The sequence below is a fragment of the Hippocampus guttulatus genome, chromosome 21, assembly GCF_054856545.1.
Source record: "Hippocampus guttulatus isolate MCC_2025c chromosome 21, RoL_Hgut_1.0, whole genome shotgun sequence".
In the NCBI taxonomy this organism is placed as follows: domain Eukaryota; kingdom Metazoa; phylum Chordata; class Actinopteri; order Syngnathiformes; family Syngnathidae; genus Hippocampus; species Hippocampus guttulatus.
The window spans coordinates 5,257,065-5,268,258 of record NC_141281.1 but is presented as its reverse complement, the minus strand read 5'-3'; the positions used below and the strand labels follow the sequence as shown (position 1 = coordinate 5,268,258).

At 42.5% G+C, this 11,194-nt stretch overlaps 1 protein-coding gene across 2 annotated transcripts in view; it reads left to right on the top strand.

Moving 5' to 3' along the window:
- Positions 1–1,896: 1,896 nt before the first annotated feature.
- nrp1a (neuropilin 1a) overlaps positions 1,897–11,194 on the top strand; it is an 81,287-nt gene continuing 71,989 nt past the window's right edge. For both annotated transcript variants that reach the window (XM_086101583.1, XM_086101582.1), the window contains exons 1-2: positions 1,897–2,033; positions 2,125–2,266. The gene's annotated coding sequence lies outside the window, so the exon portion shown is untranslated. The remainder of the gene's footprint in view (positions 2,034–2,124; positions 2,267–11,194) is intronic.

The following is an 11,194-nucleotide window of genomic DNA, read 5'->3' as shown; positions in this document are numbered from 1 at the left end:
CAATAATAATGATAATGTCTAATACTGGGAGGAAAAAAAAGGTCATCTTGTGTTCGAAGCTCATTTTTGTTTTTGTTTTAATTTTGAGGGATTTGGAACAATGGAAAGCACTAGGCCTGGTCAAGCACGAGGACTGGTTTGTATGGATTGTGTCTTTCGACTCCAGTCGGGGGGTGGCACACTTAAGAGACCAGGTGGAAAAAGATGTCGAGCAAATAGAGCAGAAATTCTCTTGTTGTGGGTAATGACTTTCCATAACATGTGGTGAATATGAAAGGGAACCCCCCCCCCCATTCCTTTCCCTGAGAACCACCTTTTCATCTCACTACTCTCCTGTCTATTTTTCACTTTACAGTCAAAGCCATCTGCAGTGCATATGCACCAATAGCCTTCAAACACTGACAAAATGGCATACCTATCCAAATACATGTCAAAAATGCATTCATTGTTAATTTATACTTTATACTTACTGTATCACAAACAGCAATCGCCTTCAGTGTATAAAAAGCAAGTGCCAGTCCGTTGGAGGTCGCATCGCTGTTCCTTATTATCCTATTATGCCCGTTATATACTTTTACTGGGTCCAAGCAAACAAATAGCCTCGATATCGTGCAGGATCATATTTTCACATTGACCTAATTTGGGCTCTAGTCACGGCGGCTTACCAAAAGTGGTTTGTGCTTCGCTACGGTTCCCACAATATTTGACCTCAAATGTGCCGTTTACAATTTTCAAAACCAAATCATAAGTTATATGTGTTAAAACTATCAGTATTACTTAGTGCATGAATGAAATGACCGATGTAATTAAATTGAGCGGTCTTCGGCCCCATCTTCTACCTTTAATCATAGATTTTTAAGAAACCAACACACCCAAGGAAAAACAACCAATAAGAGACAGGATAGGAGATGAGGTGCATTCACAATCTAACTGGAGCTATGAACAATATGTTACCAGACAAAAAAAAAAAAAGAACAAAATGAGCTGCTTTGCCACAACCCCCACCACCCCTAACCCCCAAGCTCAGTTTATTCTGCCCAACATTCAGATCTGCATTCATCATATTTTATGCAATATCATCACCAGTTCGGAAAAAAATGTGCAAGTACTCTATTGTCCCACAAATTACATCTCGTCAATAACAGGAACTAGAATGGAGATTGCCACATACTGTACCACCCAACCTTCATGACCTCCTCCCCCGTAATCAGTAAAAGCAAAACACCGGAGGCAAAAAGAGAAACGGCCGTCATTACCTTGGGTAAGGTGTTCCTTTTGATTCATAAGGAAAAGGTTCTGCATTAATGGAGTCATTCTGACTTGTCTTCTACTTCAAAAGAGACGAAAACAATGAATGAGGTGATAGCCGCAAGCCCCAACATTGGATTGCTATACATTACTGGAGACACTTTTTTTTAATGCTGTTGCATTCATGTTGAAAATGCAATACGACTGAGTGACTGATGGCATTCAGCTGTCTGATTGATTTAATGAACTATATCGCACTTATTGTCGATGTTGGCAATTGCTCTATACTGTGTGATTTAACAGCCACCCAAGTCTTCTAATTGGTGCGTTTCTGCAACACAAGCAAAGAGGAGAGCTCTGATGACAATCAAGCCAAAATGAGCGTGGTGAGCTGCAGGTGCCGAGTGCTTGAATCTGGTAGCAGAGGATGGCTGCGCTAACTCCATTGATTAGCAGCAGCCACCTTTTGCCACGCAATCAGCAGCCCGCACACACTGTTGGAATTAGCCACTGACATCTGCTCCTTGGCTTTGCATCACTGTGAAATGATGATGAACTCGCTCGAATGACCTTGGTGTTCAAATTGGTGCTTTGTATCGTCACGAACTGTTTGTGTTGACTGTTGACGCCCAGGAATGTTGGTGGAGAGAATGACATGGAGACCACCAAAAACACAGAAACAAAGGAATCTTGTGTGGGTTGAGGAGAGCACAAAAGCGGTGAAATGGCGCCCATCATCGATATCAGACTACAGTCATGACATTTGAGAAGCTTCGGGAGAGGAGGTGACTCGTGAGAGAGTAGAGAATGCACGATCCAGGGAAACACAGATCTTTTGCTTGTCTGACTTATTCATTTCTTTCCTCGTGTTTACAGCTGCACAAATCCTCAACTGAAAGACGCAAACCACAATTCAACATCACAGACGACTTAAGAATCGAGTATGGAGGGCTGACTGAAGCAGCATATTGTTGTTACAAGAGATTATTGCCACCTCCCCAGAGTACCAACAAGCAACGTAAGTCCTCTGCCACAATTCTCCAAATTCTTCGCCTTAGTACAAAGTATCAAGAAAATGATTTAAAGTTCGACTATGGAAAAGTAAAATTCACATTGGCTGCTTGAAAGATGCCGGTTTACTTTCTTGTAAATAAATAAGCATCATGGCTACAATATGTGCTTGACACACTTTCGAGCTTGATGTCTTTTGAAACTTTGTGATCTTCAAGGTTATTACCACGTGGATTCCAATTCTTTGATGATACTATTTTAGGTCATGTTTGTCATGCTGAATATGTAAATCTTCACTGCTTACCAAGACGATGCATATTTGGTTTTGTCTGTAAAGAAATCCACAAGGGGCGTAACCCCATTAGCGCACTACAGGATAAGCACACAGGGGCTCAGGGGAGATCATTATGAATAGGCTGTTTGCTCCCCTCCGATATGTCATTAACAATGCACAGAGAAGAATTAGTTCAACAATGGTTGTCTTATAGTGGTTATTGTTGAAGGTTGATGCCATTCGCTTCATACGGTCAGAATTTTGCACCGAATTTGATTTCGTTTCTGCAACACTGTAAATTTCGAGTAGAGTATGTACCAGGATGGCTTGAACAAGGGAATTAACAAGTGGTGAAAATAGAATTTCCTGTTCCTTCTTTACGGTCTAGCTTTAAGACTTTTAGGTAAGATGTGTTTTTGGTTTGGCAGGAAAATGAGATCAGGATTAGCAAAGGCATATGTGTGGTTTTGCACATTCCCCATGCGAGCTGTGAGTTTGCGCATGACAGCTTTATATTTACACAGCAAGACCGTAGAAGGATTCCATGAGGGATGCACCTCTGATTTGTATTCCCCCCAACAACAGAGAAAAGAAATGAGAAGGAAAGCAAATATGTGTGTTTTGGTGATAAACCGGGCAAAGAAAAAGAATGAAAAGGCTGTCCGCCGCTTGTGACGATGGCAGTCACTTTGATTGGCGTTCTTTTGTAAATGACATGAATTTGCTGGAAGGAACAGGTGGGGAACTGGTTGTGTCCGTTTTGTGGAGCGTCTGGAGACGGTTCCCAGAGGCAAACGGGCAAGCGTTCAAACAAATGCCAGCTTCGTTTATCGGAACCCTGCCTCATCTTGCCATCTCGCCGGCGCTTGCCAAGTAGTTCACAGGCTGCTGCGTGCGAAAGGCGCAATTTCATGGGCCGTTGGCCAAACTTTCTGAATAGACGGGCTCAAGTTTGTTCAGTCATATCATTTAAGGATGTAGGTAATGCAGCGATGGTCAGATGTGGTTGCGTGGCTTCAGATTCCACCCCTGATTAGTTGACTATCTTGCACCCCAGTTATTGCTCTTTTTAGCAATGGACCCCACGGCCTGGACTTTGGCCTCTATTTTTTATGAGACTTTTTTTTTTTCCTCATTTGTCTCAATGGAACAACCTTTGCCTTTGGAATGTTTACGCACGATTGATTTGACGGTGTATGTTGTGTCACGGATACCAGTAATCCTGAAATCAAAAGTATGCTGATTGCGGAAAATAAATGAAGTGACAAATATTGAAGGACAATTTTGGCTTTCTGTTGTTGATTGGTTGTGTATAGAAGAACGAAATTACCTAAATTTACTGCTGCTCGCTGTGTCAATAGCCTTGACAAGCATAAGGTAGCAGCTGGTCAGCGGCGTTTCCATTTGGAAATGAAAATGCTTCCATATATAAGCGGGGAAGCACACAAAGCGGTCTGAAATAGCCTCAAGTTGTTTCAAAAGTTCCAGATGAGCAAAACTTTTGAAGTTGTTGGACGTAAATGTTCTCCAGGTTTCGCTGTGAGATGACTGGGTTAGCCTGGAGTCCATATTCTGCTTTTGATGATTCAATACCTGATCCAAAGGATTATGGTGCTCAGACAGGACCCATAGGATGAAAGGTAGCGAGAAAAAGTGTGAAGCATGAGAGGGGGTTGGGGGGAGATCTCATAAATGTGACACCTCGCTTACCTTGTCATATACTTGGTTTCCTGTTGCCGTCACGTCTAATTTGATGCAGGGAAACTTTCTCTGCTGGCACGATGCGCTCGTGTTATGGGCTTTTTCTGCAGGTGCAAGTTGCATATTACCAAAAGAGACAAATGGGACTCAAACGGAGCTTGAGGGCATCGCGGTCTTTCATTAGAATGCTGATCCAGTCAAATGAGCCTTGAAAACACAAACTTGGTGAGGAGGAGTTTGCTTGCCTAGTCAGGATTTTGCATTCATCCAACCGAAAGGGCAGTCCCGACTATCGTTTTTCCTTCTCTTGCTGTCTTGCTATTGTTCTGCCCCGTGGCTTCGTCAGCATTTTCCTCCCATGGGAAAGCGCGGGATTATGCAAGACGGGCGGCATCAAATGATAGGTAATTTACCCCTTCTCTTGTCTTTAAGTCTCTTAAATGCTGAGCGTGTATATCCGCGAAACCTGGAACAACACAACAGTCAAGTCAGGCGAGCACTGTCAGCGTGTACGTGCACGCGTGCGACGCACGTTCAGTCATTCACACACGCAGCAATGCTTTTTATGCATCAAGGTCAAAGCGCAGAAGAAAACGTGCAGCTGATATACGCCACAACGGCTATGTTGGGCATGGAGTATCTTACAAGCCGTTACAGTGGATGTCCTTAATCCATTCTTCCATGTATTGTCAGTTTCTCGACGAAGCAGCAACATCAGATCCGTTGTGTTGAAATTTTCCTGCGCATGCTTTTCAACTCAAAGTGTATTGATTATTGGGTGTCAGTGAGTGAACCGTCGCTCAGGCATTGTGTCTTATCTGTGGCATTGGAACTAACCGTGTCCTTTTTAGTTGATGAAATTGCTCTATCCCTGCCCTTTTAAACGATCCAGTTCAATACAATTTCCGTGTGTTGGAGGTTTCTGATCCTTTGATTCATGTTGATGAACTTGTCTGCATTGCAGCTCATAAATCCTACCAAACCAATTTGTTTGCATTTGACCAAAATGATGAATTATTCATTCGATTGTTTGCAATGCTTGTCGATTTGTTCACTCGAAATGTTGCCAGCACGGCAATTACAGAGATCCGGTTTAATACGGAAACATGGATCCAGCTGGTAGGCCAATGATCCAATAAACATACACTGCCTACTTTGCCAATTCAAATGGATCCAATATTACATCCAGTAAATACTTTGCTCTGTTTAATAACACTATTAAAGTTTACTGTGCACGATGAAAAGACTACCCAGAGCCCTCGGTAGCAGCAAAAACAAAAATGGATCGCAATTTGCACCACATCATCAGTACGACTCTGTTTTACTGTCAGCGTAATGACCCATTGTGGTAAACAGCTTAATAAAGGGGCTGCAGGTACGGCGCGTTTAATTCAGCCATTCAAGTTTGACGTGGTTTCATAGTTTGCGTATTACTAATGCATCTTTAACATTGCTGCGCTTGGTAAAACACATCGACAGTGCGATGAAACGTCGCAGCCTCTTCCTATGCACGATGCGTCACCCTGAATTACACTTCGGTGGCTGCACAGTAAACCAAACAGGCTCAAGTCGAGCCTTGCAGGCAGTCAGTCCTTCTGCCCAGCAACACCTTATCCCAAGCATGACAGATAAGTGTGTGTATGTGTGGGGGGGTTGGGGGGTGGGTCGTTGAGGGGATGCGGTGTGCAAGGAATGGATGGCTGGGTTCGATATTTGGGAGTGAAGGAGTGGTGGGCTACTTGAGCCTTAGCTGTGTAGGCACTCAAGTGTTTTCCTTGCATATTTTTCAGACTGAATAGTGCGTCTCCGCTTGGGTGTAGATTCTCCCGGTGTGTTTTCGTGTTTGATTTTCACAATAACAGATGGGCAATCTCTTGTAAAGCACACAGTAGCTTTGGCTTCATTTAAAATCGTATCGAGTGTGGCAAATATACCAACATGTAACTTGACACAGCCAGAAATGTTTAAACAGGAAGTGAAATTGCTGCACAATAGTTGAGTGGCAAGCGCAATTGCGGGAAACACCTGGCCGACTGATGCATTGCTATAGGTTAAGAGGAGCCGCAGCTCGAGGTGGCGAGCAGCTATAAGGAGGAGGTGTGGCAGAAGGGAAAAAGGAACTTTCAGTGGAGCAGAGTCCATGACAGTCAGGACACATGGGGGAAGGCAGGTGGTTCAGTCGTGATAAGGAATGAAAGCGGCAGAGAGACACACGGAGACTTGTGATGGCTTATTCTTAAAAGAACTGAACATGAGAACCCATGACTGGTTCCGGTCAGCAGTTGAAACAGATTCATGGATGAAAGAGAGGAGGGACGTGGCGTTGTCAGTGGTGGCGAATGCTCACGTCGGTGTCTTGGGAAGATAAACGAGGAAGCTATTCCCAGGGTGCCCATTTCTATCTCTTTGTCTTTATACACCGCGAAAGCGATTTGAGATTAAACAAATCGATTGAAGGCTTTTTCAGTCTTTCATCTTAATTCCGTGAGTTTCACCCAAATGTGTTAGCTCTCGAAGAACTGGAATCATCCTAGTGTCTATTTTCACGGGCTCATCAGCAGAATGACTGATCAGTATTTCTTTTCCTCTGTCGTCTTGTCCTCTGTCAGATCTCATAAGAATAAAGCCCATCGGCGGCAATGTCCCCCAACCAAGCAGAGGTTTGTTCCGGCCTCTCAAAGGTGACACATGAACGCAGCGCTGAATTGCGTTGTTGTATTTGTACACAAGAACAACCCGTGTATACTGTACATTGTTGCTGGTGGTGGTGTGTACTGTCACATAACATAAACTATCTTACTTTGTAAATACAGAGAGTAAACGTAGAGGCGGCACTTTTACATCAAGCAACATCAAGGTCGCAATGCTGTGTCGCAGTTCTGTCCTCAATCTGTGAAAATACAACGAGACACAGTATCTATGATCATGGATACAATTCAGCGAAACTGTTAATCCTATACTCTGAAGAGTTATATCCATATCCTGAGCAACGCCCCCCCCCCCCCCCGGCGCCCTCAAATAAAAAAAAAAATTGTATTTAGAAGTGCTTTGTTGTGGTGAGTTTTCAAAACTGCGGCTTCAAATCATATGCTACAAATCAAGCTGCGGATGTTATTTTCACAAGAATAGTCGATACTCTATATGATTTCACAATGCCGGACGGAAGAGTACAGACCAACCTAATCTAAAAAAAATAAAATAAAATAAATACATCCCACAACATGAAGAATCAATTGAATTAGGTCTGCTGTAACATCAAAATCACATTGAGATGCGGGTTTGGGTAAGACACGCAACAGATGTTTGAGCAGGAGATGATGGGTTTTCAAATCTTGTTAAATCAGTCTCGTTTGGCTTTGTGTGTGCAATTGTGTGCGCGTGCGCCGAAAAGGGACAAGAGATCATCAGATTAATAACTACCTCTTTTATTAAGAAAACACCGTGACTTTGTTTGTTCATCTGAGCATGACCAACTAAGCCAATACACTCGCCGCCGCAGAGCTGATTATTGTCCATTATGTTTGTTTGGAGGACTTCGGTCGGACCCAAACGGATTAGGGCTGATTTAAAAGACTAAAGAAAGAGGGGATTTGAGGGGAGTGTGCAGTTGTGTACAGAAGTGGTTCCTGAAAGTCGGAAGCAAACACTTTTAAATCAGTCTGGTACTGTATAGCCTTGTTGCCTGGTGACTCTGTTACTAGCTGCTCTGACAATGCAAGAGGATAATGAAATCTCTTGCTGTTCCAAGTCTCCAGGCAATGTCACCAACAGAAGAGGGGGAAATAAATAGACTTCAAGTCTTTGTAGCCTGTGGATTACAACTCACTTAATAACCCCTTTTGCTCTTTGGGACATTATCAAGTATGACAAGAGAAAAGGAATCAATTCCCACCGGAACCTCTGCGAGTACTGTAAAAGTTGCCTGTTATATATTGTGTGTGTGTTCACTTTTTATTCACGCAAAATCACATGAGAAAACACTAATAAAGACAAAGAGTGGAAAAAAAATGCAGGCACTCAATGGCCACAAGAACTTAAAAATTCAAAGTGAAGCAGTAGGAGGAGCTATAAATGGGACATTGGCTTCATTTATTTAGTATTGAACCTTATTCTTAGCATTCTTTCTTAGTGCACTGCACTGTATTCCCTTCATCATCTCTCTCTCTTTCTCTCTCTCGCTCTCTCTTTATATATATATATATATATATATATATATATATATACACACACACACACACACACACCCTGGACGGTTGGCAGCCAATCGCAGGGCACTGTTTGTTTCTCTTAACTTCATTTTCTTCACACTGAACTTTGATCGCAGTCAGTTTGAGTAATATTCTAGCCAGTCTATTGTTGCTCACTGGCAATTTCAGCCGCTCTGGTAGGCTTCTCCGTTCATACCTGTCATTAGTGAAGAGGAGGCTCTTCCTCCTCTGGGCAGGTCACCTCGTGGAAGGTGTGAGGAGAATCTATTACAGCCACCTTTGGGTTTCTTCTCAGGGGCGATGAGAACCTATGAAGATCTCCGTTCGTTTTTGCTGCATGAATGTGAATGTATCCATGGCCTGCCCACTTTGCCTAACTATTTATTTTCAACATTATTTTCACTGCTGCCACTCACTGACACTTTGTCTGCTTATTTCTTTCTCTTCCTTCCTTCGTTTTACGTAATCTATTCTCTACAGACCTGACGGCGTGGCAATTACTAGGAGCAAAGGAAACAACAGCCGCGTTGAAAAACAATACAAGAGAAATACGTGACTGTCAAGTGATGACTTGGGGCTGGAGCACGCAGACGCGATAAACATGGATCATGCATAGCTGCGTCGTGTTATTTTGTGCGTGTGAAAGCATCCTCACCGTGCTTCATATTAGCTGTTGTGTTCATTAGCTCGGTGAAGTGATTAGACCTTCAGTCGATCAGAGTGACGGGTTAAAATGTGACTCCCGTCTGTCTTTATAATTACGTAAACTAGTGAGCGAAGACCAATGTTGAACAGACTTTCTGCTTCGGAGTTTCTCACTCCTGCTTAACATTCTGGTAAAAGACAAGTCACTCTAACGTTGTCAATGTCACGCTGGCGGCCTGCGGTGCATCGTTGCCATTCCACACGCCATTCGTAACTTTGAAGAAACGGTCTGCAGTGCAAAACTCCTACCACTTGAATTCAAAGGAATCATCTTTCAATGGTATTGGCAACCGGGGGTGGGGGTGGGGTGGGGGGGGGAGAAAGATGTGGCCCTTGTGTATCCATGGTTACGTTGGTTTTATTGCTGTTTGTTTTGGGCAGTAGGCGCAATAAAAGTGCTGTGAGAGAAATGAATAGGCACCGGGTGCAGTTCCGAAAGGAAGCTCATAGAATTCTGGTGAAAAAAAAAAAGAAGCCCCCTTTTTCAAAGCCATCTGCTTTCTAAGGGTCTTGTGATTGGATTGCCCATGAATGCACGCGTTCATCATGTTTTAGTTTTCCAATTAAGATTCAGAGTGCAAGAACCCTCATGTCTGCTATTAAAAAAAAAAAAAAGCCAAATGGAAAATTAAGGGTCTCTCGTAGCAGGCTTGATCAAGCTTGGCCTCATTTCGGTGTTAATGAAATATAGCGGCGACGACTCATGCATGTTCAGAGGGGGGGGGGGGGGGGAAAGTGCACGGTGAAGGGAAAATAGGGTGTGTCAAGGCACAAAATGCACGTGAAGGCTTCATTTATTCGATGGTGGAAATCGTACACGTTGTCCTGGTTAGAAATGTTTCTTGATGCTGATCATGTATTGTCGGATTTCTTTTGAAGACGAGTTCATCTTAAGGGAGAAATACTTGGCACGTCCAGTCCAGACTGATCACCAGTGGGGAATTGGAACAAACACAAATTGGCACAAACAAAAGGGCACAGACAAGGTGGAACATTATTGTTCAATGCTGAACACTGTTGAATGTTGATGATGTGACTCAAGGTTACAGTGAGAAATCAAGACAGGACAAAGCTTTTCTGCATGCAAAGTTCTTCACCGGGAAACATATAACATAGTCTTTTATTTTTTTAATGCTGCGTTTTTTTAATGCTGCGTTTTTTCTTTTTCTTAAGGTTATTTATAACTATCGGGAGCCGATGATGATGTGTTAAAAGGTGTTATGATGCGAATATGCATATTTTTGCTTTCCATGAATCCATCATGTCATTCCGCATCGTTAACGTTCAGGAAAGTGTTGAAATGTACATCAGTGAAAAGAAATGACAAGCTGCTTCTTCAGATTATTTATTTATTTGTTTGTTTTTATCAGTTTGCCATGATAAATACTGACTCGGATTGTAAATGATGAATATAAAGCATCAAACACCTTCTCGAATCAAGCAAATAATAAGGATGAAACACAAATGTAAAGTTAAGAGAATTATGGATGGTAGAATTGACCTAAACCATTTTTTTTTTTACATTTCACCGAACTAAATTTAGAGGAGATAACACATGATGCCAAATAATTGAGGTCCACCAAATTAAGACATTTGACTCATCAGTGAGAGTGTGAGCATTTGGGGAAGGGCTCCCGTGAGAGCTGGGGGGGTCGGCATCGCACGGTGAGCTGCGCTCATTTAGGTATTCACCCTGGAGGACCCGAACTCCCTGATGTCTGCCACTCATAAACCAAGTTCTGATGAGAGAGAGGCTTTGTCTTCTACTTGCAATGAGATGCCTTTCTAAACATTGTGGTTAAAAATGCAATTATAATCTATATATTTTTTTGAAACATAGGTTTGCTTGTTACTGAGTACACAAAAAAAACAGAATGAATTCATAGGCACATTTCAGCCACATTGTGAAAAATCTGAAGTTTGAAATGAAATGTTCATGATGGAATTGATGTCCACCTGCCACCCCAAATGCTGCAATAGAAATAGACTATAGTACACATCTGGTTTATTGATTTTATTTTCTGAAATGTTATTGTACTCTTTGATT